The sequence below is a fragment of the Meles meles genome, chromosome 5 (assembly GCF_922984935.1).
Source record: "Meles meles chromosome 5, mMelMel3.1 paternal haplotype, whole genome shotgun sequence".
In the NCBI taxonomy this organism is placed as follows: Eukaryota; Metazoa; Chordata; class Mammalia; order Carnivora; family Mustelidae; genus Meles; species Meles meles.
This window is the reverse complement of record NC_060070.1, coordinates 5527631-5551566: the sequence shown is the minus strand read 5'-3', so window position 1 is coordinate 5551566 and position 23936 is coordinate 5527631. Positions and strand designations below refer to the sequence as shown.

The following is a 23936-nucleotide window of genomic DNA, read 5'->3' as shown; positions in this document are numbered from 1 at the left end:
CGGCTCCGAGTGTTCTCTTGTCAACTGAGCTGGCGCGAGGGAACCTGCTCAGGAGGGGTCACAGACGTCGCTCTCCATTTGAAGAATTGGATTCATTCTTGAAGAAAGCTCTTTGGCGTCACTATTCTCCAGCACCAAGGGGCCAGTCCTGGAAGCGTCCCTCCTCCCCTCCTTGTCCTCAGCTACAAGCTCTTCTCTTCTCTCCCACCCCCTCCAAGCCCCAGAAGGTGAACTCCTTAGGGCAGAGGGGTCAGTCTTTCCGCCCCTTTCACCCCATCCAACCCTGCCCCTCCCGAGGCAGCAGGATGCTCTCCGAGAACACCACCCACAGAGTCCTGGTCAGCAGCACCCGTCTACTGGCCTCCAGCACCTGCTGATGGCGAACTCAGCGGACCCCCGGACGGCGGGAATCGGGAATAACAGGACGAAGACACGTGACCTTGCTTCTTCTCGAAGACCCCTTCCTGTCCCCATGCCTTGGATACTCTTCACTAAAGGTGGGCAAGAAATTTGATTCGTGTGTCAAATGCCCATTTGAATAAGTTCAACAATAGCTCTAGTACTTATTAAGGAAAAGGGAAAAATTAATTTTAAGAAGTTACAATCACAGAAGAACATATACCAGTGGTCACTAAGCGTGTAAGAAGAAGTTCTCACCATCGATCGCTGGGGAAATCCAGACTTGAACCGCACTGAAGCACCACGACACACCCACCAGAATGGCTGATGAAGACCAGAACCACCATATTGTTGACGAGAGAATAAATGTCATAACCACTTCAACTATGACCACGAATTTCACTCCTCGATATTTACCCAAGAGAAATGAAAACATTTGTACACGAAGTTACTTGTACAAGAATGTCCGTAGAGCTTTATTTATAATAGCAAAGAACTGGAAAGAGCCCAAGTGTCCATCAGTAGGAGAACGGATAAATAAATGGGAGTGTGTTCCTATAATGCGTACCGCTCGGGGAATAAGCACAATGACCTACCGACACCAGCCGCACCAGGGATGAAACCCAAACTAGACTCGCCAGGAGAGAACGTGCTGTCCATTCCCTTTACATGAAGTTCCAGAACAGGCAAAATTACTCATGGGGGAGAAGGCGGTTACCTCTGGGTGTGCCAGGACTGACTGGGAAGGGACACGTGGAAGCTACCGGTGATGGGACTGGTCTGTATCTCGATAGAGGTTGGGGTTAAACAATCGTATACATTTGTCAAAAATAAGTAAATAAATTAGCAAATATGCGCCTCAACTGTGTGTGTTGCGTTGTAAATGGGTCCTCTAAAGAGAAAAGAAAAAAACCCTGTAAATGCTGGAGAAAAAGAGCTATGGTCTTTCTTGGGAGCGGTCTCCGAGGGAAATGGGAGAACACGAAGGTCTCGCCTCACAACAATATGGGGTTCGGGCCACTGTGGAGGCCCAGGTCTGGTGAGAAAGCACGCCCCGATCACCCCATCACTAACATTATTCACATTAGCGGAGGTGGTGCTGGGAACCCAAGGACGGGATTTCTCAGAACTGGAAATCTTAGGATGAGTGTGGTTCCCAAAGGGTAGCAATCAGGGGGGCTCAGGAGACGGGCCAGGCTTCCCCTCCCAGCGCCAGCCGCCACCAGATAGGGTGGCTTCCTGCCTCGGCTACCAGAAATCTTCAAGTTGTTAAGACTTCAGTGTTGTGAGGAGCACTGGAGGTCAAGGGCTACTTCCCTGCCCAGGCAGGAGCCCCCAGGCACCATCCCCAGACCTAGAAAGGCCCAGCCTGAGTCACCCAGACATTTTATGTCTGTTGATATGAGGAGCTTAGAAGTGACCGTCCTCTATGCAAACACGCCTCACTGAGTGCAGCTGACGGCTACAATGAGCCCCCGGGTGCAGGCGACACGGGGGACAGAGGAACGGGCCAAACAACATCTCGGAGAAACAGTCAGACAAACCCAGCAGCAGAGACGTGATGCAGCATCACTGCCCAAACTAAGTCAAGGTCACAAAGGGACAGTGATGCTTAGAGAGGCTAACGGACACAACCATTGGTTAAAGTGAACGGCTACAGATGGACGATTGGTTTGAGCGAAGCCACTGGAAACAAGACACAGTTTGAACATAGGTCCTGTATTGAGTGAAAGGGAACGACCGTTGAATGAAGCAAGTAGACAGAGGTGTATCCATTTTGTCCCATTTTAAGATGTCTTTTTCTGAAGGATATGCTCTAGGATATTCAAGGTGGTCGTCTCCGAGCAGGAGAAATGTGGAAGTTTTGGCTTCTGTTTTCTGAGTTTCTACAGGGCATATGTACCACATCTGTTGTGAATTGAATTGTGCCTCCCTGCCCCCAAATTCATATAGCGAAGTTCTAACCCTCAGTAACTGAGAATGTGACCTTACGGGAAAGAGGGTCATGGCAGACGGAATCAGTTACGTTAGGATGAGGTCATCCTCCTGCTGGAGTCCGCTGGGCCCAGCCCAAGGCACTGGGGGCCTCATGAAGGGAAGTTCGGACGCGAGGAGAAGGCGGTGTGGGGATGAAGGCGGAGACTGGGGCCGTGCTCCCACTAGCCCAGGAAGGCCAAAGCCTGCCTGCAGACCCCTAGAAGCGAGGGGAGAGGAGCGCGACAGGCTCTCCCTCCCGCCCCAGCAGGAGCGCACCCTGCCAACACCGGCTCTCCAACGTCCAGCTTCCAGAATCGGGAGGCGGCAAAGGGTAGTTGTCGAAGCTCCCCAGCGTGTGGCAACTTTGTGGCTACAGCCTAGCAAAGTAAAACGTCTATAAAACAAGAAAATACTTAAATTTAAAAATTAACATAGAGAATGTGGGGCTGGGGTGGGAGGCGTCTGACGGATGGGATGGGAGCTCTCACCACGCCAGGGACCTCTCTCCCACTGGGCACTCCATTTTCAAACAGCTTTAATGGCGAGAACATTCTTCCTTATGTCAAGCTGCAAGCTGCCTCCCCAGCTCTCCCGCCCATTGATCTCATGAGTCAGGCTCCCCATGAGTCACTTCTGCTCCCGGGAGCGGTGCCGAGGAAGGTTTCCTTCCTCCCGCCTTCTCTTCTCCCCTGTGTCCCCGCCATGAGCTCTCCCTTGGATGGCACCCGCAGAGCAGAGCCCAGGAGGGAGGAGGGTCCCAAGCCAGCGAGCCACCAGCCACCATGGTCCGAGCCAGCAAGCCACCGCGGTCCCAGTGCCCTCGGAGAGCCACCGCCTCCAGTGAGCTCGGAGTCTATTATTATAATGAAATGCCTCATCCTCCCATGACGTGGCCCTGAGGCTGGGCACAGAAACATGAGCTGACGGGGGCCAGCAGATCAAAATAACTTCCAAGAATATCCCGGCCCGCGCCGCCGCTCCTCCTGCATGGCCCGGTGTGGGCCCAGCCGGGCCGGCACTTCCTCTCCACACTGCCCGGGAAGAAGGCTATCATGTCGCACACACTGAAATGCAATAAACTGAGACAATCGGAGGAAGCGTAGAGCTTTCTCCACACGGGGAGTGAAACGGGCCCCTGCTTATCAAAGCGACGAGATTTATTCAGTTGCTACAAACTTCCAAAGACTTCCTTTCCCAAAAGAAAGGCCGGGGCGGGGGTGGGGGGGGGGAGGAGGGGGAAGGTCATGTCCTTCGGTCACCTCCACGGAGCCCAGAGCACCATCTGCTTCACTCCAAGCAGGCCTTCAGGGGCACCCCCACCCCCACCAGGCCCCTCTGCTCCAAGATCCAGGGCCAGGGAGGGAGCGATCCAACTTTCAAGTGTCCAGGTAGGGGAGGCCCAACCACCTCTCAGACCAAAGGGCCTGTCCCCAACACGGGGACCTACCTGGGCACCAGGAAGGGGGAGGAGAAGGGAAGGAGGAAGGAGCAGAGAGGGGAGTGAAAGGCAGATAAGGACGGAGGGGGGAGGCACCTGGAGGGATGAACCCAGGGAAGGGGCGAGGGGAAGACAGAGGAAGGGGCAAGTTCTCGCCTCTGCACCTGCTCTTGGCACCTTCTGCACTAACGCAGTCCTCCCGCCCAAACCCCACACCCCCCAGGTGGTCCTCGCTGCCTCTGGACTCCCCTCCACTGCCTGCTGGCCTACTGCTGCCAGATAAATCTTCCTACCATCACGTCTCCGTCCTGCCCTCTTCCTCCATGTCACGCCCTCCACGTAGAACTCATCTGCTGAGCCCAGTGAATGGGGCTCTGGTTCCCTGGCCCCAAGCAGGCCCCAAATCCTGCGGGGGGCCCTTGCCCGGGCTGCCTCCCCGCAGGCCCTCTGCTCGCCTTCGTAGCCAGGCAGAGGCTCCTGCCAAGTCTGCGGAGCCCTGGGTCTCTCCCCTGACCCCGTGCCTGATGCCCTTCCGCGGGGACAGGCTTGACCGCTGTCCCATGCTCCCCTGCCAGCGCCCAGGGCGGGGGGCGGGCTCTGAAACGGGGGCACAACGGAGCTGGCCTGTGCTCTACGAGGAGGAGGCCCTCGAGGGGTGGATGGAAGCCGACTTACCACGGGGGACAGGGGAACCCGACACCGCTGTCTCGGTTTCCATGGAAGTGGCTTCCAAAGAACCACCTCTGGGAACCTTCCTCGGCTTCCCGGAGGAGGTGCCCTCCCCCCCCGCCCCGTCTCAGATCGTCTCTGCGCAGAGAAGTGGATCTAAGGGACCCCGCCTTTTACAAGATGCGGGGAGCCTTTTGGTGGTCTCTGCTCTGGAGGGGCTCCCTGACTTTCCTGCTCTAGAAGCCAAGAACCAGTCCTGGGAAGGACGAACATCTCATCTGGGTCCTTGGGAGCCTTAATACTAATCAAAGCTGAATTTAGACAGTTCTTCAGGATCTTCTCAACACCACAAACCGGATCAGTCAGAGTTGGCCTGTAAGACTTGAAACCTGCTCGCTCTTCCTGAGGAGGGCACTTGGCATCGCCCCACGGGTGACATGACCCCCGAGCCGGCAGCCTACGGCTCATCGCCAGCGCATCGCTCTCGGTGAGGCGCCCCGAGCCGTCCGCTTGCTCTAACCTTGAGGCCTCCCCGCGGCCTGGCAGCACTGGGCGGTGGGCTGGAGCGCGGGAACCACACGGTCCAGCTAACCACCTCCTCCGCGAAGCCGGCACCTTCCTGTGCGCCTGGGTCACTCGGAGGCGTTCCAGGCCTTCTCCGGGCTTCCACGTACCCATCAACCGGTCAGCAGTGACTGAGCACCTCCCGCAGAGCGCCTCAGCCATGGTCGGCAGCTGGCCACCGACGGAAGCTCTGCATTCGTGTGAACTGCGTCAGCTACGAACACAGAGAAAAGTCAGTTAAAAGTGCCTGAAGAAACAGGACATTTATTGTGTCGCGTAAGAAGCGCAGAGTCGACAACCGGAGCTCGTGGAGGCGCACCTCGAGTCCCAGGAGCTCCCGACTTCCCACTGGGTCGCAGAGCAGCCTCTGCACCAGGGCCTGGACGCGTCCCGGGGGAGCTTCTCCCTCTCGGGTCTCCAGGCCCCTAGAACCGGCTTTCCCAGAGGTTCCCCCGGGAAAGGGCCAACCGCCCTTCAGGTCCCCGGGGTCTGGAAGGCTCCTCGCCTAATCCTAACCCGAGCACGGGCAGGCAGAGGGCGTCCTCGGGATGGGCTCAAGCCCCTGGGGGCTTCCTGGGACAAAGGCATCCAGGACCCCGTTTGGAGGCCTGAGCAGGGTGGGCTGTGCGGGCATCCACACCCGGCCCGGGGTTTGGGGAACTTCACAGACCCCCTGACGTCTCTACAGAGACCACACAGGAAGACCCCGGCGGCCCGGGGGCCAGACACTAGGTCAGCACTATGAACTGGACACACACTTCCCCCGGAGACGCACGCTCTCGGCTAGCGGGGGACGCGCAGGTGCCCGTCGGGGGCTACAGAGAGACCATCGGCCATGGAAAGGTCACCCCCGTCGGTGGAACGGCAAGAGGGGCCCCCACAGCGGCTCAGCGGTTCACTTGGAGGAAAGTCGTGCTGGGACGACATGGGGAAACCGAGGCGGCACGTTAGCATGGACCAGATTCCAGGGGAAGGAAAGGCGGGTGGGGGGCGTGGCCCGCAGACATTCCAGACCCCGAAAAAGCCCTGAGTCTTTCCCGTGACAGAGGAGTTTGCAGCTGTAGCTACAGCTAAGCCGCTGGCCGGCCCACGGCTGTGTTTGTACGGAGTCCTTTTGATGACAGCGTGAATTCTGAGAACAAAGCTTCCAGGCTGGGGCTGTGTAACCAGAACCGGGAGACAAAAATAGCTTCTCCGGCCATGCGTGTGTAGGGTCTGATGTGTCGCTTTGAGAAAGTGTTTCTGTCATTTAGAAAACGTAGCGGGTTTCTCAAAAACCACAAAACAGGTGAATGATGGAACATTTCTATTGGGCTAGTTTCATCACATATAATATTCTTTTAGTTATTTAGTACTTTCCTAATTAACTTTTTCTTCTCTGATTGAAAAATCCAGTGACTTTTCAAAGTGTTTCAAGGTATAATATAGCATAATCTAGCAGATTAAAAGGTTGGTGTTTTTATAGAATCGTGGAAGAGGGTTATCAGGGAACTGAAAACAAATCTTTTTATTTTATTATGTTATGTTAGTCACCATACAGGACATCATTAGTTTTTAATGTAGTGTTCCATGATTCATTGTTTACTAATAATACCCGTGCTCCATGCAATCTGTGCCCTCCTTAACAGCCATCCCCTCACTCCCCTCCTCTCTAAAACCCTCAGTTTGTTTCCCAGATCCATAGCCTCTCATGGTTCATCTCCCCCCTTTGATTTTGCCCCCTTCATTTCCCCCTTCCTTCTCCTAATGTTCTCGGTGCTATTCCTTATGTTCTACATGTAAGTGAAACCAAAAGATAATTGTCTTTCTCTGCTTGATTTATTTCACTTAGCCTAATCTCCTCCAGTCCCGTCCATGTCAATGCAAATGGTTGGTATTCATCCTTTCTGATGGCTGAGTAATACTCCACTGTGTATATGAACCACATCTTCTTTATCCATTCATCTGTTGAAGGGCATCTCCACTCTTTCCACAGTTTGGCGACTGTGGCCATTGCTGCTATAAACATTGGGGTACAAAACATTGGGGTACAGATGGCCCTTCTTTTCACTACATCTGTATCTTTGGGGTAAATACCCAGTAGTGCAATTGCCGGGTCATAGGGTAGCTCTATTTTTAACTTCTTGAGGAACCTCCACACTGTTTTCCAAAGTGACTTTACCAACTTGCATTCCCACCAACAGTGTAAGAGGGTTCCCCTTTCTCCACATCCTCTCCAACACTTGTTGTTTCTTGACTTGTCAATTTTGGCCATTCTAACTGGTGGTAAGGTGATATCTCAAGGTGGTTTTGATTTGAATCTCCCTGATGGCTAGTGATGATGGACATTTTTTCATGTGTCTCTTAGCCATTTGTATATCTTCTTTGGAGAAGTGTCTCTTCATGTCTTCTGCCCATTTTTTGACTTGATTATTTGTTTTTTGGGTGTTGACTTTGAGAAGTTCTTTACAGATCTAAAAGCAAATTTTGAAGAACAAAGCTTTCCTTAGAAAGACACATCCACATGCTCAGACGATATTGCTAAATTGAGTCAGGAAATGCCCCCAAAGAAAACATAGCTCCCGTGTGTCCAACCTGAATTCCTGAATCAGGATCTTTATACCCAATACCTGGTCAATACAAAGTGAATCATGAAGAACTATGGATTTATAACAGGTACTATGGAGAAATTAAGATTATATAAATATATTGATTAATAAAACAACATAACTATATCCGAATCTGTTTATCAACATAAAATGAATTGCATTTCTTTATAGCTTCCTTTCATGTGTATCATATATATTTATATGTTACTTTTAAAATATTTGCAATACTTCAATATTTCGTATCCTACCTGACATTGTTTTGTAGACACTGTATTTTGTAAACACTCTGTCATTTTTAATCACCGTGTAATATGTTATAGAGTTAAAGTGTTCTGCGACAAAGTAACTGTTACTATATTATTGGATTTTTAAAACTCTTTTAATTCTACATTTATGCCTCATTGTAAATATAGCTTTCTCTTAATTTGTATTATTTCAGTCTCTGGAACAGAATTATGGGGTCAGTGTGTAGAATGTTATGGCTCTTCATGGTAACTCTTCCAAATTCCTTTCTAAAATAATCAGACCAATTGGTACTTCCATCAGGAATTCCTGGATATTCCAACTTACCCGTTCCTTCCTATAACAACAGCGTGTCTGTTGTTACAATGACGTTACATATTTGCATTACTTTGTGCTTCACTACTAGTGAGTTCAGTAGTAGAGAATAGTCACTGAATTCATTTGTTAACTTTCGTTTCAACTTCTGTGAACTGTGGACTCTTTTGGCCATTTTTTAGAGTCTTATATGCTTGGTCGTTTGTAAGAGTCTTTTATGTATTTTTCACACCTCTGTCATTTATTACAAATATCCTTACTGTAGCCACATTATTATTATTCACCATTTATTATTGTTCATATGAGCCAAGCTTGGTGCTGAGTGACCTCATTATAACCACATGAGGAAGGACCATCCCCATTTTATAGATGAGAAAAGAGAGGATCCACCACTCGGACATTTTGGTCAACAACACGGAGCTAGAAAATGTCAGCCATGACTCTAGATGGTCCCTTACTGCCCTGCCATGGTCCCAGTGTTTCTACAGCCTCTTTCTGTCTTGGTGTATTCTGGTTACTTGGTTTTTATAACATTGTGGTTTTTAATTCCATACACTCATGTATGTCCATATTGTTATAAATTTTTTATTTCTCTATAACCGTAATTGCCACTACGCACAGGTTTGTTGACTTTGCTTGATATGGCTATTTAATAAGCCCCAGTGAACGGTTCCCAAACTGACTTTCTAGAGGCATTTTGACATCCGAGGCATCACTTGAAGTAGATGGTCACCGAGACGCAGAGATCTTTGTCATAGAGAATTTTAATTTAGAAGGATTTCTTTCCATAACTCAAATCTACCCATTTTAGAATTAGCACAAGTAATAACCTTTTCCAAGTAAGAGAAGAAAAATGAGGCCGTAATGAGTTGTGCTTTGGGAGGAGAGCAGAAGCGAAGCAGCCCTGAAGAGCTGAGCTGACTGTCCCCAGTCACCGTGCTGGCTTGCCACTGCCGGGGGCCAGGCTTCGACTGCCATGCTTGTAAGATCGGGGGTGAGTCAATGCTCCCCGGGGCAGACCCTCCCATCGCTGCATCTGAGAACAGGTCCGGACACCCCGTCCGTGGCTCCTGCGCTTTGTCGGCTGCTTACCCTTCCTCAGATTCGGACACAAACCCCGAGACCCTGGGACCCGCCCATCTATCCCCAGCCCGGCCCGGGCTCCACTCTCTGCCCCATGTCCCCTCCTGGTGTCCTGCCCGTGCCAGCCGCCAGCCAGGCTCTCGCTGGCAGCGCTCACCAGCCCCAGGGTGTGAGAACCAGGGCCCCGGCTGCCATGTCTCCGAGGTGACGAGGGATTCCTAAACCGCTCCTACCGTCACTGGGGGACACAGACCCTTTGATCTCCGGAAGCGCTGCCGCTGCTACTGCCCTTCTGGGCAATTCTCATAAAGGTGGTGACTCTTAGCAAAGAAACGGTTTCTGCAGTTCTCCCGAAGCCAGACACCACACTCCTGACGGGTGATTCCATCCGTCTCTCCTCGCTGCTCCCGGAGGCGACGAGGGACTCCGGGGTCTCCCGCAGGTGCTCCTCGTCCCACGAAGCTGTCCTTGCAGTCCTGGGGAGCGTGGCCGGCCCGGCGGTCCAGCTTTCTCTTCCCGCCTTGCCTTCTGGGAACATGAGCTGGAGCCGCCTTTTATCTCGGACCTCCCTCCTCTTCCAGAACGCTGGCATCTGCGGGTCTGCAGGCCCAGTGCACTCTCCTCCTCCTCCTCCCATTGCTGCTTGCCGGTCCCGGCTGTCCACGGTGGTCGTCTCTACCGAGAGCCCATTTACTTCCCGGTGGTGCGCACCTGATGCGTCCCGGGCAGCCCAGCCCCGTCTGCTACCGGCCCCCCTGTGGGACCCGTGGCCCCGCTAGCCCCGGGGGCAATCTTTTTTGTCCCACAGTTTATTCTGCAGCTAAGATACCCGTACCTCCAACATACGATCACAGCAACCCATGGTATTTATCGTAATGACAGCTCTGTTTTTAGCAATGAGAGAGCCAGGCCCATTGGCCTTCCAGGGCCACCATCACGGAGAGCCCCAGACTGGGGGCTGCACACAGCTCCATCCTCTCACCCTCCAGAGGTTACAAGTCTGAAACCAGGGTGTTGACAGATGTTGACAGATACGGCCAGGCTCCCTCCAAAGCCTCTAGGGGAGGCTCCTTCTCGGCCTCTTCCAGTCCTGGAGGCTGTGGGTGGCCCTGGGCCGGTGGCAGCATCTCCGAGGGCTCAGCCTCCCCCACCTGGTCCCCTCTCCACGGAGCCTTCTTCTCCCTCCTCTGCCTGGAAGGGTCCCATCAAACCGCAGTAGGGCCCACCCTGATGACTTCAGCTGAACTTGATCACAACTGCAAAATCCCTACCCCCAAATGAGGTCACGTTCACAGGCCCTGGTGGGTAGGACACAGCTGAACCTTTAACATAGGCAAAGTCTGTCTTCCGCCTCCTTCTCCACCATCCCAGTCTGCATTTCCATCCTCAGCCTCCCTGGAATCCCTTCCTTTCCCAATCTGCTCCGCAGCCCTATTCCAAATTAACGTCGGCAGGAGGTAGGAGGGAAGATGGGCTCATGACGGGGTGGGATTAAAAGCTTACACTCACAGAAGACAGCCTGATGATGGGGTTGGACACATCCATGAAGGACTGAGGAAGGCAGGCGATTGAGGCCTTGAGATCCTTTCTGGAGGCATCTGCTGGGTTTGCTGACACCGAGGCTCGAGCCAGAAGCTTGGCGTCCCGGGGTCTGAGTGAGTCCGCCTGTCCCTGCGTTCCCAGCACAGCTGCTGGGGGCTCACTACTTCAGGGCGGAGGGAACTGTCAGGGGGAGCAGGTCTGTGGACCTGAAATGCTCAGGTGCTCGAAGACCCAAAGGGTTACCGGCAAGAAACGGGCGGGTGCAGACGGGTACCGGCAAGAAACGGGCGGGTGCAGACGGGTACCGGCAAGAAACGGGCGGGTGCAGACGGGTACCGGCAAGAAACGGGCGGGTGCAGACGGGTTCCGGCAAGAAACGGGCGGGTGCAGACGGAGAACCATACGTTCCCACTTCAATGGAGGAGACACGCTGGCAGACACCGTGAAGACAGGAAGCCAACGATCCCAGCCCAGGATGACCGGTAAGTGACACACCTGCGGTCAGGCTGCTTTCTAGCACCTGCGGCGGACCCAACAATCCGTTCCAGGTCGCTGACTCCTGTAAGCCAGAGGGTGGCCTTAAAGTCCCCCACACAGTGGCCCAGGCAGATCAGCCGCTGGACAGACCCGACAGTGAGATGAAATCTGTCTGCGATCCTTTGTCTGGACCTGGAAGGACAGACATCTCCGGAGTTGTGACCCGAACGGCACTGGGACACCATGGCCCGTGTGATGACAGACTGGCCCCCTCCATGGTGTCTGTGTTATGGGGCCAGGGAAAAGGAGACTGAAGAGCCTGGCAGGGAGAGCGGAGGCCACACTCCTTCACTCCTTTGGGGAGCGGGGACCACTCCCCTGTGCCTACCTAGCAATGGTGACGCTGTGGCCAGGGCCGGGCCAGACCCATACATCTTTACTCTTTACCCTCGTCCCGCTCAGGGCTCTAACGAGGGCTGTGAATTCCAGCTCGTGGATCAAAGCGCTGGTGGTTAGAGGGAAGCTGGGACCGCTCACAGATGCGCTACGGGGTGAGTATCCAGTATGCAGGATCTGGGGCATTTTTGAATCAGTCATCTCTTCTAAAAGTGTGTTCATGTCATCCTGGTCTTTTAAAAATGTGCTGCATCAAAGTTCAAATTCAAGCAATAAAGTTGTTATTTAGCAACAGGTTTTTGTGCCTCCTTCGAAATTTACTTTCAGGACACCTGGCTGGCTCAGTCAGCTCAGCGTCTGCCTCGGCTCAGGTCATGATCCCAGCGCCCTGGGATCGAGCCCCATGTCGGGCTCCCTGCTCAGCGCGGAGCCTGCTTCTCCCTCTGACCCTCCCCCACTATGCTCTCTCTTTCTCTCTCAAGTAAATAAATAAACATCTTTTTAAAAATTTACTTTCTGGAAAGATCCATCACATGTCCTTCTGGGACCTACTCCTCTGCCTTATCTTTAAACTTCTTTCATTCATAATGACTCATCATGCTACCAGCCGAACAGCGGGAGTCACACCTGGACACGAGGCTGTCGGGTATGGGCTGAGATGCGCTGGTTTGCCGCATCGAAGCAATCCTCCACTTTCCTGGAGTACTCGCCCACCATTTCTCAGACCTAGAGGGAACTGTCAGTGACCGAAAATAAATCTGCACCCTGGCATTAAACTCTGAGCAGTGTCCTGGGCCTGCCAGCAGCCCGGCCCCCAGTGACCCACCTCCAGGAGGCACACTCTCCCCTCTGGGCTCCTCCCCCAGGGCAGAGCTCCAAGCAACTCCAGCAGCTGCAAATGTAGACTTACTTCCCCAAAGTCAGATTGAGAAACAGGACCCCCCTGCATGCTTGGACCCCCACTCGAGCAGGATTTGTGTGAAAATGGGAAGGAAGGCGCTCCTGTCGGCTGACTTTTTAGCTCACATTAGCAGTTTTTCTGGGGCTTGCTCACCCTTGCCTGATGTCCTCCTCAAGGACATCAGCCGCACCTCTGCGGGGCCTCCTCTCCTGCCTTCCCCCAGCTCTTAGTCCCACAGCCCGACTCCTGCCTCCAGGCTCTGCCTGGAGCCCCGGAGCCCGGTGAAGAAGTCGGAGAGCTTACCGGCCTGCAGTGCAGTCGGGGCTGGGGAAGGACTTTGGTCCACTGCGATTTCCAAACGCCTTCCTGTTTGTGCTCCTGCAGCAGGCAGGCCCTCTGGGAAGCGGCACAGACACAGAGAAAGGGCAAGAGATTTAAAAGGTGAAAGGGGAGGAACCAGGGTTGAGCAAGGGGAGCCTCGGTCTGTGGGGCAAATCTGGCAGAGTCTCCGCCAGCTCCAGAACAATGACTCCCTATTAGAGGACTGGGACAGGTGGAATGCCCATGCCCTCAAAACGTTAAGTCCCCACCCCAAGTTCAGTCACTGATGGGGCAGCTCAGGAAGAGCGTGGCCTGGGCTGGAAAGCTGAGTCCAGCTATGGGGGAGCTGGTTGCTCCTTAAAGGAAGATAATGCGTTCTTAGTGGCACACCTCCCCATGGTTGCCCCAGCTCAGATGTGTTTTGCAGGGGGGGGTGTGTGTGTATGCGTGTGTGTGTGGTTTCACTGCTTCACTGGGGGTTCTTTCTAAAAAGAAACCATCTCTTCCCTATCCTTGACCGTTAACGGGGGTCCCATGCAGCCAGGGTCCCTATGCTAGGTGTCCGTTGCTAATGCGTGTGTAGGATCACTGCACTCAGCATCAAGCCAGGGCCACCTCTGCCTCAAAAGTACAGAGAGGCTCACTCCTGGAGAATCAAGTTCAAGCAGCCTCCTGGTGCTTTCTGTACGTCCCCTGGGACTTGTCCTGCAGTGTGCACGTGGCCAGCAGCACACTGGCCACCTCCACTGTAGGGCTGGTGCGCAGGGGTCTTGGCGGGTCACGAAGTCTTCGCCGGACGAGCAGACCGGCCTGGTCCTGCAGGCTGGGAGGCGGACCCCTGAGTGCCCCCCACCTCCTGTCATTCCTCCACACCCTCAGGAGTCCGGAATCCAGCCCAGGTTCCCATTGTCCAGGCCCCAAGGTGAAGGACAACGAACCGTGAATCAGCTCAAGTGCCTTTGGCCATCCGGTCCGAATGCCTGGGTCGCAGCCGTGTGTTAAACATGTCACATCAAAACATCCCTAAAAATAAGGGCTGATGTCAGTGAGACATGGACAGTGGCTGGACAGTGAGAGCTTGAGGTGAAAGGGCAGAAGAGAGAGCAAAACCCTAGCGGAGCTTTCCACTCCTGAGTCTTTTTTCTTCCCGGGACACGGAAGAACCAAGTACTAGCAAATTGTGCCCTTCACCTTCAGAAAGACCCTGAAATGCTTACTTTCCAGATAAGGTTAAACAACAGGAAACTGTCTCAAAATCTGTTTCTTCCGACTGGACCTTCAGCTCAAAGAACCTCTCCTCTGGGCCCCACGCTTCCCCTCCCCCTCCCAGAGCTCCCTCTCCCCCTCCCAGGGCTCCCCCTCCGTCCTGCCTCCCCTCCCTTCTCCCTCCCCCTCCCTCCCCTCTTTCCTCCCTCCCCCCTCCTGTCTCCCCTCCCTCCTCTTAGGGCTCCCCCCTCTCCTGCCTCCCACTCCTGCAGCAGCCCCTTGCAGAGCCTCTCTGCCGGTTTGCACCGAGCCGGAGCTGCTCCTGATTCTGCAGGCGAGCCCGCTCCTTTACTGCCTTCCACGTTGTTGTCAGGGACGCGGACCCCAGGAGCACAGAGAGCACCTGGAACCAACGGCTTGGAAGGGGCCCCAGGCGACAGCGGGCCTCGCGCGGTCCAGGGGTCAGCACCTGGGGAGAAGTTTCTGGTAGTCAAAGGCCTGGGAATGCCAGAGTGCCAGCCCTTGGAACGATTTTATTTTATGAATGTTAACACACTCGAAGCTCATAACACGGCCAAGTGGTTATGAGCTCAAAAGCTTTGTGAGAGATTTTCTCCGAGGACTCGTTAATGTGGCCTTTTAATGGAATCCTCCCGAACCTGGATCCTTAACCGGAGCTATAAATAGGCTGATAAGTACCTGACAGGGAAGCAGCCCCGGCCGAAGAGCCCTTCTGGTCCTGGGGCTCTGTTTGCAAAGACCATGGAGGGGACGGAGGCACCGGGCTGGGGAGGAGGCCGCAGCGGCGCGGGGACGGGGCATGTGTGTCTTGGCGTTGACTGCCCAGGGCAGCTGGGCGGGGAGGGCGCCGCGGTGGGAGAGGCATTTCATGGCGTGGGTCGAGGCACATCCCAATTGCCAAGAACCGTGGAGTTGCCTCCCAGCGCCACCATTAACCCGGATCAATCCCATAACTCAGCCAACCATCCACCTCAGCACGGCCCACCCCCAGGGCCTGAAATCCTAGGGCAGAGCTCCCCGCGGGTGACTCACGGTCAACTTCCCCGCCCACCTGCCCGCCTAAGGGCCCCGCTCGGTGCCACCTTCCAGAAATCTTCCAGTCGAGGGAAATTTCTGGGGATATTTTTGGTAGACAGCTGTTTGCGATTCTAGCCCCGAGTGCTGGGTGGAACTGGCTGAAAGGGCGGGGCCCGGGGACCCAGCTGGGGAATGTGCGTGTGAAATGGGGAAGAATTGTGCCCGGGAGAATGGTGCCTGGCAAACCCGCAAGGGGAGGCTGGGAGGCTGGCTGGGAGGCTGGCTCGATGGCTGGCTGGGAGGCTGGAGGCTGGCTGGATGGCTGGGTATGTGCCTGTGGGAAGGAACAAGTGAAGGTCCGGCTTCTCCATCTGCCCTGGAGCACGGAGTGGAGGTCCAGCAGACCCTCACCAGATATTTCTAAAATGAAATTTCAGATCCTTCGTGTGGAACTCCTCTTCCCCGGTGCTCGGTGATCCCCTCACCAACATGTGGTGGCCTGCAGAGAATGCACCGAATGGGAGACTCGAGCTCTGCCTGTCATCGGGCCAGGCAACGCCCCAAACCGGTGTGAGATGCGGGTCTGCTCATGCCGGGCGGCCTCCTCCCATGGGGCTGGGATGTGATTTCCCAGACTGGGTTCCCGCTTTACCCTGAAACATGGATCAGTGTTACACGGGGGCAAAAGAAAAAGAACAAGGACACATCTTTGGTCAAGCAAGATTGGGAAATACTACATAGTACATTTCTCCCTCTGATTCTATTAATATACATTAGCATATTAAAAATTGGAAAAGTTCACCTGGCACCTGGGTGGCTCAGTGGGTTAAGCCTCTGCCTCCGGCTCAGGTCATCATCTCAGGGTCCTGGGATCGAGCCCCGCATCGGGCTCTCTGCTCCGCGGGGAGTCTGCTTCCCCCTCTCCTTCTGTGATCACTTTCCCTCTCTCTCAAATACATAAAATCTTTAAAGGAGAGTCAGAAAAGTTCTGTGGTAAAGAAACCTATTTAACTTTATCTGACCCAACATATCTAAACTTCGTTTGTTAAAAAAAGAGCACCTTTGTGTCATGTGGTTACAGAACAAGGCCAACCCCACAGACGTCCGTGTCCGAATCCTCAGGACCTGCGCCTACGTTACCTCACAGGGCGAAAGGGAGTGCGCTGGTACGGTTAGGTTAAGGATGCTGACTGAGGTGGGAAGGTCCCCCCGGGGCGCTCTGTGGGCTTAATCTAATCACCGGAGTCTTTACGAGAGAGAAAGGAGGTGGGCAGGGACAAAAGAAACAGAAGTGGTAATGATGGATTTTTTTTTTTTTTTAAAGATTTTATTTATTTATTTGACGGAGAGAGAGATCACAAGCAGGCAGAGAGGCAGGCAGAGAGAGAGGAGGAAGCAGGCTCCCCGTGGAGCAGAGAGCCCAATGCGGGGCTCGATCCCAGGACCCTGAGATCATGACCCGAGCCGAAGGCAGCGGCCCAATCCACTGAGCCACCCAGGCGCCCCGGGAATGATGGATTTGAAGAGGGAGAAAGGGCCCAAGGGTCAAGGAATGGGGCATCTCTGAAGCTGGAAAGGAGAAGAAAGAGCAAAAGAAAACGATTCTCCCCAGAACTTCCAAAAGGAAAGTAGTCTGCCCACACCTTGACTTTAGGACCCACGCCAGCGTTCCGAGCTCCAGAACTACCAGTGCGTGAAGCTGTGTTGAGTTGCTAAGTTGGCGGCAACTCGTTACAGCCGCAAGAAGCAGCACACACATGGAGTATCGGCAGCTCAGACGTGATCCGTAGAGTTCGGGAAGCTGCGGACATCCCTGCCGGGTCGTCAGGCAGGACAAGATGCCCACCGCAGGCCTCCCCAGGTCCCCCCTACAACGGAGCTGCAGGTCGTCCTGGAGTCCTGTTTTGGGGATGTGGTAACAGCTGTTGAAGGAGAGCATCCTCTAAGAAATCAGTATCTGGTCTCATCGGTTTTTCCTAATACTGTGACTGTAGAACAGAGACACAGGAGCTGAGCTCTCGTTTCAGTGGCTGACCTGCAAAGCTGTTAAGTCTGCACCCTGGGGGAGACCCAGCTGGGAAGGGGTTGGGGAGCTAAGCACCTTTGTGTGGGTATTCCTTTATCAGGACACCTGTCATTCACATCCTGGCACTTCTCCCCCATGGAACATTCTGGAGAAGGGCAAAGAACCCTTCAAGGCTTCCTTCCACCACTCGTCCTAAGTCCTAAGTCAGTCTTTGGGGCCATGAGCCAAAGAGCCTGGCCCATGGACGTTTTGATGTAGAGAAAGATCAGAGGGGTTGGAATCAAATGAAAAAAAAAAAAAAAAAAGAAAGAAAGAAAGAAAAGAAAGCACACCATCATTTTGCCAAAAGTTTTGCAAAGAAGAACCAGCTCAAAAGTGAAGCTGCTGAAGTAGAACATCTCCAGTTCGTTCTCTTTTGCACGTTGGGCAAGAAGTCCGCAGAGTGGTGGAAACCCACATTCACTTGCTTCAGCCCAATCGCAACGTATTGTTCTCAGGCCGTCCCACTCCGGGCCAAACGGAGCAGCCTGCGGTTCTCGCACAAGGTGCATTGTGTGCCGCCTGCCTCGCTGTGTCCTGCGGAATGTCCTCCCCCGGCTCCCCACGCAGCCAAGCCCTGTGTCTTCAAGGCCTGGCTCCTCCACCTAACCTTCCCTGACGGGCAGCCAGAAACACTCTCAGGAATCCCAGAGCAAGAGTTGCCGGGGTCCACCCCACTCTCGCCTTGGGCCCCCGGGGGTATAGGAATCAACACTCAACCACACCCTCGTTTGCTTCCTCAAAACCCACGTTCCCCAGGACCTGTCTTCATCAGGGCTCTTTGCATCCCAGACCGCGGAAACCCACTCTGTCTGGCTTCCTCAGAAAAGGAAATGATCCTAGGAATGCTGGTTCAGGTCCCCGCGGCCAGGGCTGATCTCGCCTGGCGTCCACGCAGGAGGCCTCAGCCGCGCCTTCACCGAGCCCAGGGAAGGAGAAACAAGAGAAGGGAGTTTCCTAAAGACGGGGTCACTGACTTGGAAGAGGGACATGTTTTCTCAGTTCCGTGACCTTCCTAGGGCCCAGCTCAGTGCCTTGCATATGGGAAATGCTCCCTGAACCAATCAGGAGTGGTTGGGATGACCCAAGGATAGGAAGGTGCTCTGTGACAGGGACGGTCGTCTCATGACCATTTAAATGGGAGACCCAGGGCACCACAGGGAGGTTAGGAAAGACTCTTTCCACACTGACACACACAGGATTAGAAGTAAGTACCTTCCTCTCTCACCTACGCCGAATATGTTTGCTGAACGTCTTTCTGACTTTCCAGAATTCTTTGCCACCTGTGGTACGCTTCCTGTGGTTTTTTCAGATTAACATGAGGGCCCATTGCGCTCCATTGAAAGGTTCTGTACCTGGAAAGGGATCAGTTTGGATACAAATATATGGAGCATATTCTCTGACAACAACTGTGTTTGAAAATAAATGTGTTCTAAGCCTCGCAGCATTTTGGACACTTGGTAACTCGCTCTATGTGCCCCCCACGGTCCCCACCCCACCCCCGCTGCCATATTCTTAGCGGTGAACCCCAAAGCCCTTCCTCACCCCACAGCGGCTAAGCCACCGGCCCAGTCACCAGCCTTTCCGGGGCGGGACTCCTCCCTCTCATTCCCGACGGCCATCCTCACACCACTCCTCCACACCGGGCTGCATTTCGTCCAGTCGTTGGGACCCTGCGATCAACTGTTCAGACAAAGCTGTTTTCAGCGGGGTCACGCAGCTCCTTCCCCGGACCCCTTTGCCCAGCCCCTGGGGTACGGTTTGTGCTCACACGGGGGTCAGCACGGGGGTCTTCAAACGGCACAATATGGTGACTGAGTGGTGGCAGGCATTGATTCATTGACACAGGTCGGCGGGTTAGCGCATTTGGATGGAGGGGCTTTCCCAGGACGCCCTGAGCCTTACAGACACCCCTGTGCACTGAGCACCTCAAAGTACTGGACCCGTGTGTGAACTCACATGCAGTATTGCCCTGGAGAAGAGGGTCTCAGGGTTTATCCAATTTTATTTTCCCACAACGGCACAACAGATCAGGGCTGGACCTGAGATCTGAGCCAAGGTTTGTCTGTCTTTCGTCCCATGCAACAACTCTACCTGTCCTTGCCTGCTGCTGGCTTCTCAGTGAATTCCACGAGATAACAGCTGTTTTAGAAACAACCATATATGTCCCCTTCTAGACCAAAAGGGTATCTATTTCCAGTTTGCCACTGACCACCCCAGGGGACCTGACCAGCTCCGTGGTCACACCCCAACTCAGCATCTCTTGAGTAAAGACTTGCTGAGATGCTTCGGGAAGGAAGGACATCACTCAGGGAGCACAGGAATACACTGACCAGCACCACACCTCTTCTGCAGCCCAGGAGCCTTGATGAAGCTGGGTGCCACTGTGACTGCAGGCTCCTCTTCCGTCACCATCCCTCAGCCCTCCCCAGGAAATTTACAGAGGGCATCATTTGTGACAGTGGGCCCCAGACTCCAAGGGGAACATTGGAATCAAACCCCATGGTCAGGCTGGTATCCCCATGGTCAGGTGGTATCTTGTCATTCACTTTCCCTGGAAGTATCGACATCGAAAGAATTTTTACGAATCAAATCATAGGCGCATTAGAGTTAATTATATACTACTAAATTCACTGTTGTGGCAAAGCCTTGGAAAATGAAGAATCTGTTTCTAATTAAAGTAAACAAACTCCAGGTCACCTCTTTTCTTTGCTTTTCTATCACACCCTCTGCAGAAAGCACAGTCTGTCCCACGCCAAAAAATGGTACAAAAACCTAGGCAAAAAGATCTAAGAAATCTTTAGGAGACCAGAATTTCTGAGCGTTTCTAAGCGTCTTTGATAATGACTCTCAGCTTGTACTTCCCTTCCTGAAGAGCTCAGGGGTTTGTAGATGGAGACGGTGGGAGATGCAGGGAAGAGTCAATGACATAACCTCCAGCCTGTCCTTGGAAACGTCACGACAGGCGGAGTAACAGAAGCAAGAAATGGAGCAAAGTCTTGACTGAGTCCTGCAAGGAGCTTCACAATAAGGCCTGCCTCTTGGTTTCTGCTGCAGAGCAGGCCCCGTCAGACTGTGAGAAAGGGCAGGGCCCACTTTATGTAATTTGCATAGGAATTTCGGGAATGTGAGGGTGTGAAATATTAACAAGTCTCTATATAATTATTAGGGGATTTTTTTTTTCCAGGGTGAAAAATTGTTACAGAGCTTAAATACAGGCTGAGAACATTTCATTAGCTTTTCTTCAAGTTTCTTTCAGACCAGTGGGAATCACAATTGATAATAATGGAGCTCTCTTTGGTAAAGCGTGATAAGGCTGAGGTTTCTGATTCTAACTACACATGCTTTAAATAGCTATCATAATTAATTATTAAGAGAAGTAGCCTTCTTTTACACGCAGAAGACTAAAATTGTGAGCAGGGAAAAATATAAGATGTCAGTACATGATCTTTTAGGGCACCCAGATCTTAAAACGGGATTCCTGTTGGCCAGTATTCCGGGAGTGGGGATGTCGCTTTTGAGGAAGCGTCTCCAGGAGACGTCTTTGCCCTCAAAAAGTCATGAAAAAGGAAACGCTGTTCTTTCTTTCCACGGTGCTTTTCAATGCTGGGAGACAAAGAGGAAAATCAGACACTCGCTCCTGTGTTCCTCCCTGTGGTTCTCAGACGCAGATCGGACTTGCAGAAAACAGGAGCCAGACACAGGAGAAATTGTCTCGCAGCAACACGGAAGGGGCCAGACGGTGCCCCAAGGGGGTAGCACACCCATGTAGGAAGGGGTAAAGAAGGGAACACAGCCGGCTAGATTCATTTCCTTTTTTGATTCTGGGAGGCTGACTTTCATTTCCCCAAAGTACATGCAGAGCTGGCATGGAAGCTTCCAGACCGGGCAGCCCCCCCGGCAGGAGCTGTGGACAGCACTGGGGGGGCTGGGAGGCTGGGGACTGACTCCTGGAAGCTCCGGCGGACCTGACCCGTCCTGCCTCATGGCCACGCGCCGGCAGGGCAGACAGACGGGGTCTGTGCTGGTAGAGCACAGAGTTAGGGAAGCGCGTGACTCAGGGCTGGGGTGCGTGCACACGTGTGCCACTCCGGGCAAGCTCGCCTCTGCGTGCAGTGAGTGTGGTCTAGACTTTGTTAGAAAGAATAAAAACCATGAGGGCCTTTGGAGGTACTTGGGCTGGATGTTCAGCTTATTTTTTTTCTTTTCCTGCTTGGCTACAAACATCCAGAGGAAGTGAATCTCCACGAGCTGATGACCTCATTTCCAGCGTTTCTAAACACGGCGCCGAGCCATCAGCAGGAGGCTGGGCCAGCCAGGCATTGGGGCGGGGGAATGGAAGGTGCTTCTGGCACGGACCCGCAGCCCAATCCTTCCCCACCGCTCCGCTCCGCACCGACCCGGCCTGCTGACTCCCAGCCCCACGCCCCTCTCCTCCCAGGAGGTGTGTCTGGCGAAATCATTCCAGAGATGAGATGCGAAGGTGACGGCCATTCCCAAATAATAAAGCACCCAGGTGGATGGGATCCCGTCGATGGGGTGGGGTCCTTAGTCACAGGCAGAGAGACCAGGACTGTGACAGTGACCGGGTTTCCCGTGATGATGTCCTGGAAATTAGCCACCCACTGGAATCAGCGGGACTCCTTCTACTGACGACGTTTGCCAAACGGGAGACAAATCGAGGGCTTCATCCTGCCCGGTGACAATGATAAATGACTTTTATTAAATCAATAGATCAATTCAGAGCCAATAAGTCAAGACATCCAGAGGTCGGTCAAAGCAATACGCTAGCTCAAGAGCCCCGAGGTCAGCTCCCCGCAAGCCGAAACTGGAGGCACACGGAGAGCCTATGAAGGAGCAGAAAGAGAAAAACGACCTTCTTTGCCTTGCTCTGCACATCTGCTCAGTCTCAAAGGAAAAACAGAAACAGGCCACATTCTGTCCTCAAGTCTGTTGCATCAGAGCATCTCCCGGCCGGAGGACCCTGTGGGCAGACACCGGCTGTTGGAGAGCTTTTCAGCAGCCACGGCCCGTGCATTTTGGTCAGCATCCTCATGAAGGAGAAAGTGCAGAAAGTGGAGGCTCCCTGCAGGGTGGGAAGGCCAGGCAGGAAGCGGGAGGGAGTGGGGCAGAGCACCAGTGGGGAGCACGGATTCCTAACCCCCCCCCCAAGGGGCCTGAGCTGGGGCAGGCCCCTAGATCCCCTGCTGGGACCTCGTGGGAGCCGGTCAGCCGCAGGACAGTCCCTCCTGGGGCCACCGCTCTGCTCCCCGCAGGCCAGCAGGGGCACCTCCGGGAGCCGGTGGCTGAGTCTCTCCACGGCTGTCTCACGAGCAAGCACACCTACTCACGCTGTCTCCCACAGACCCCACTCCTGCGCCCAAATCTACTCCCACAATTCCTGACACAGCGCTCCCACGTACGCACGTGGCTCTCTCTCTCTCTCACACACACACACACTGGACACCAGGGCCACCCCCCACAGCACCTCTGCGAAGGCTGGGGTGGCTTTAACCCTTTCTTCACCCTCCCCCAATCCTGGCCTGCATCACGGGCTCAGGTGGCAGGGGGAGGACTGAGAAACGGTGGCTTTTCCACAGGAACGCTCGGAAGGACGGGGCCGGCAGGAGCAGGTGTCTGGGCCGCTCGAGACAGGAAGGCCGGCGGCTCCTGGGAGCGGCCCCGGGGGGCCTTACGGAGCAGCAGGTGCACGCACAGCCTGCCACGGGCGTGCGGAGCCCGGCCACCCGGCGCTGACCCGGAAGGAAAAGGAAATACTAGGAGAGTGTTCTGGAAAGCCTCGCTGTGCAGAAGGGCGGGTTTTGAAGTGGGGCTCGGGTTTCCCAAGTAGTTTGGCCTCACGGATCTGCGCTCGCCCACGGAGTTCACCGGCGTGGGTGAGTCTGCAGCCGCTGGGTTCCACGTGGAAAGAGTTGGGAGACGAAGGCCCCGGCCGACAGGTCCCCCGGAGGACAGGCCCCCCCATGCCGGGAGCGGGGCGTCCTGCCAGAGGAGGGCCTGGGCTGGAGACGCGTCCCGCGCGAGGAGAAGCAGGCGAAGCGAACCAGCGCTGCGTTTTCCGGGACACTCGTCACGTGCACACAGCACTTCACTGAGCTACACATACGAGGGGAAAGAGTCGTTCAAATAACACTTGACCAAACTCCACGTCCATGAAGAAATACGTTCTTAAAGGGCACAGAGTCTGATCCCAGAACAGCTTCAACAGTCAAGTAAAGCCCAGAGAACAAGAGCTCCAGAAGCAGGAGGATGTGTACGTTCTTCACGGCCGCGGTCACTGTCAAGGAGTCCCAGGAGCAGCGAGAGCCACTCGCGGTCCTGGAGGAATTCGGTTCCAAAGCTCCTTGACGGGGTGTGGGAGTGTGGGAGGAATGCGGATTGGTGTCCAGGGGGGAGGCAGGCACGCCAAGGACATGCTGCAGGGGACGAGCTGGGAGGACGGGGTGGAAGGGGCGGGTCCGAGGTGTGACGCACCAGGGCTCGGTGGCCCGGACTTGTGTTCTAGGGACGGGGGATACGTGGCGGGGGGCTGTGAAGACCGGACTGAAGCATCGTATGTGTCCTTGGAAAGACACGGGAAACGCTGAGCTTCCAAGAAAAACGGCCCCTGAGCCAGGAAAGTTCTGTGGCAGCAGAACAGGGAGGCTGGGGGGCTGGTGACGGAGGTTCTGGGGACCGTGAGCGGAGGACAGG

The 23936-nt window shown here is 54.2% G+C and overlaps 1 long non-coding RNA gene across 1 annotated transcript; it reads right to left on the bottom strand.

The window, feature by feature from the left end:
- Positions 1–5008: 5008 nt before the first annotated feature.
- On the bottom strand, positions 5009–14007 carry LOC123942603. The gene is made up of 3 exons (XR_006818438.1): positions 13852–14007; positions 12896–12988; positions 5009–5261 (listed from the first exon to the last, which is right to left on the bottom strand). It is a non-coding gene; the product is annotated as an uncharacterized LOC123942603 (long non-coding RNA).
- Between the last annotated feature and the right edge of the window lie 9929 nt (positions 14008–23936).